Here is a 4,075-nt window from a genome sequence, read left to right as displayed (position 1 = left end):
GGCTATTACGTCATAAATTTAATGACGTCATAAGGCACTAATTTGCCTTTATCACCTAAATGAAGTATAGGCCTATATCTTCTTCATGTAATACGGAAAAATATTACTAGATAAAAAGAAAATGTGAAAAGAAAAGGGTAATATTTAAAGAGGAATGCTACCTAACTGCGCCCGGTTTTCGTTAATTTCGATTATTTAAAAGCGTCTTGCATCTCTCTCTCTCTCTCTCTCTCTCTCTCTCTCTCTCTCTCTCTCTCTCTCTCTCTCTCTCTCTGTTTCTCTTTTTTAACCAGTAGTGTTGGATAATATTACAGTTCGTTTCAGTTATTTATATATATACATATTCGAAACCTAATTATAGAAACTACGGAAGTGGCTTGCCGTATTCAACCTAACCTTTTAGGAAGTTGATTATTACCGTTTTCTTCTTCTTCTTCTTCAGTTATCCCTACTTCTTCTTCTTCTTCTTCTTCTTCACTGTTATCCCTCCTTCTTCTTCTTCTTTTTCTTCTTCTTTTTCTTCTTCTTCTTCTTCTTCACCGTTATCCCTACATTAAGGAGTCGGTTGCCTGATGCGCCCTCTCTTAATGCATTTTTTCAAAGGCAGCCTCTTCCACGAAACCTCTTCTCTCCAAATCTATGTATTTAAATGTTCGTTATCATTCCTTTTTTTCAGTTTCTTGAAGAACTACAATGCAATACCGCCATATGCTATCGACTGGACTGCTCTTGATCTCCATCTGTGGTTTTGCTGAATCCTCTCCAAGAGATAGGTTCCGTGGACCACAGAGAAGGACATCTCCCCCACAGCACAACGATGGTCTGCAGATCATAACCATATCGGGTGGCCATGATGCCCCTAGGCCTAGCACGGTATGATTTATACGTGTTGTTTTCTTATTGATATTTGTGTTTTCTTAGTTCGTAAATATAACGTCATCCAATGAATTTTAAATTGCTATCTCATACTAGTGTACCTGAGCTCTAAAATGACGTCTAAATATTTATATAGATATGCACACACACAGATTCAACCCTTCCTACCCACTCCCCCTGAGCGTGACAAGATATATATATATATATATATATATATATATATATATATACATTTATATATATATGTATATATATATATATATATATATATATATATATATATATATATATATATATATATACACACACACACACACACACACACACACATATATATATATATATATATATATATATATATATATATATATATATATATATATATATATATACTGTATATATATATATTCATTTATATATATGTATATATATACACTTAATTTTTGCACTAAGAAATTTATGATTGTGTGTGTGTAAGATTGCCTTACCATTGTGTAAGACATAGGCTCTTGCCGTAGGCAGCCCGTAAAGTTATGATTATAGGAAATCATATCTTAATGACATCAGGATTATCATGGTACGAGATTCACAAATTATATACTTGCCTTTTGGTATTATTATTATTATTATTATTATTATTATTATTATTATTATTATTATTATTATCATTACTTGCTAAGCTACAACCCTAATTGGAAAAGCAGGATGCTATTGCCCAGGGGCTCCAACAGGGAAAATAGCTAAGTGAGGAAAGGAATAAAAGAAAAAGAAAATATTCTAAGAAGAGCAACGAGATTAAAATAAATATCTCCTATATAAACTATAAAAAGCTTTAACAAAATAAGAGGAAGAGAAATAAGATAGAATAGTGTGCCCGAGTGTACCCTCAAGCAAGGGAACTCGAACCCAAGACAGTGGAAGATTAATTCATAGATTAATTATCTGAATCCCCTTTCAACAGGCAGCTCTGATCTCGGACTCGGGGAGCGACTACCGCCCTCCAGTCGTCTTCGGACCGAGGCTCAACCAGTGGTCCCATTCCCAACCAAGTTGGTCCCAACCTCGTTATCAGTATTACGGAGGATGCCCGCGGTGGAATCCCTGGAACCCATCGTGTTTCTACGGATGACGGCGATTGGCGTATCTTAGTTCGGCGTAGAATCTATGTAATTTATATATGAAAATATACATGGAGAATAGAATCGCTTATTTTCCTCGCTAGAACAAATAAATCTTTATATAACGGCCAGAGATGGTTGGCTGACTCAAGACTTTGGGCTGACTATAGTCCATTTCTTTTAGCGATGCATATTTGCACCGACTCGCGGCGGTGCCCTTTTAGCTCGGAAAAAGTTTCCTGATCGCTGATTGGTTAGAATTATCTTGTCCAACCAATCAGCGATCCGGAAACTTTTCCGAGCTAAAAGGGCACCGCTGCGAGTCGGTGCAAATATGCATCGCTAAAAGAAATGGACTATAGGCAGTTTTTAGTTCCGACTCCCAGTTCACTGCCAATGTCAACAAACTTGTAGGATGCAATTGTAAGACAACGAGAACAGTGGATGTCCTACCCATACTATTACATTTAATAGAAATATTTTATTATCACCGTAATAATCATAAGAATTATAATTTAGAGATCTTATCCAAGTAATTATCGTAAAAAATAAAATTTTCAGACTGTTGTCACTCTTTTTATTCATGTTGAAGTTGAATAAGATATATAATGAACGAGATGGATTCTTTGTTAAACATTTTCAATTTCGAATGGCTATAAGTGTGAACGAATGCTTACTATTATTATTATTATTATTATTATTATTATTATTATTTGCTAAGCTACAACCCTAGTTAGAAAAGCAGGATGTTATAAGCCAAAGGGCTCCAACAGGGATAAATAGCCCAGTGAGGAAAGGAAATAAGAAAATAAATAAACTTCACGAGAAGTAATACAGAGTTAAACTAAAATATTTTATAAACAGTAACAAGAGTAAAATAGATCTTTCATATATAAACTATAAAAACTTAAAAAATAGGAGAAGAGAAATAAAACAGAATCGTGTGCCCGAGTGTACCATCAAGCAAGAAAACTCTACCCCAAGAGATTGGAAGGCTGGTACAGAGGCTATGTCTCTGCCCAAGACTAGAGAACAATGATTTTGAAGTGACCTTCTCCTAGAAGAGCTTCTTATCACAGCTAAAGAGTCCCTTCTACCTTTGCTAAGCCGAAAGTAGCCACTGAACAATTACAGTGCAGTAGTTAAGCGAAGGACAATTTTTTGGTAATCTCAGTATTGTTAGGTGAATGATAATAGGAGGATGTGGAAAGAATAGGCCAGACTATTCTGTGTATGTGTGGGCAAAGGAAAAATGAGCCGTAACAAGAGAGAAGGATCCAATGTAGTACTGTCTGCTAGTCAAAGGACCCAATGACTTTCTAGCGGTAGTATTTCAACAGGTGGCTGGTTATTATTATTATTATTATTATTATTATTATTATTAATATTATTATTATTATTATTATTATTAGCGAAGCTACAACCCTGGCTGGAAAAGGAAAATGCTATAAGACCAATGGCTCCAACAGGGAAATTAGCATAATGAGGCAAGGAAATAACAAATAAACTATATATACTGTATATATAGGCCTAAGTAATGAATAATGATATAAGATATTCTAAGATCTGTACCAACATTAAAATAGATCAATCCTATATAAACTATAAAACGAGACTTATCTTAACCCGTTCAACAGAAAGGAATCTACAAAAAAAAAAAAAAAAGTATGACCTGAAGTTCCACAGATTCAACCGCTAGATTAAGATCATTCCACAATCTGGTCTGAGCTGAAATAAAACGTCTAGAATAATGTGTAGTATTGTGCCTCTTGATGGCATGATTGTTAGAATTAACTACATACATACTATTACGTACATGATGGTACAGTCTGAATGAAATGGATGATCTGAATTATGAAAAATATCTTATACAACATACATAAAGAACTAACTGAACGACAGTGCCAGAGATTAATATAAGGATCAAGAATAATGTATTTAATAGACCGCATATTTCCACCCAACAAAATACGATGTGAGTCAGTAGCTGTAGACCAGTCAGGGGAATAATACGCGAAATAAGGTAGAATGAAATAATTAAAACCTTTCCTCAGGATAGACTGATCACCAAATATCTTTAG

At 34.5% G+C, this 4,075-nt stretch overlaps 1 long non-coding RNA gene across 1 annotated transcript in view; it reads left to right on the top strand.

Annotated features, from left to right (window-relative positions):
* The window catches only part of LOC137620263 (uncharacterized), a 4,579-nt gene extending 2,459 nt beyond the window's left edge, over nt 1-2,120 (top strand). The window contains exons 2-3 of the long non-coding RNA XR_011040032.1: nt 677-873; nt 1,838-2,120. This is a non-coding gene — a long non-coding RNA (uncharacterized lncRNA). The remainder of the gene's footprint in view (nt 1-676; nt 874-1,837) is intronic.
* The last annotated feature ends 1,955 nt before the right edge of the window (nt 2,121-4,075 follow it).

The sequence above is a fragment of the Palaemon carinicauda genome, chromosome 26 (genome assembly GCF_036898095.1).
Source record: "Palaemon carinicauda isolate YSFRI2023 chromosome 26, ASM3689809v2, whole genome shotgun sequence".
NCBI lineage: Eukaryota > Metazoa > Arthropoda > Malacostraca > Decapoda > Palaemonidae > Palaemon > Palaemon carinicauda.
This window is presented reverse-complemented; position numbering and strand designations above follow the sequence as displayed.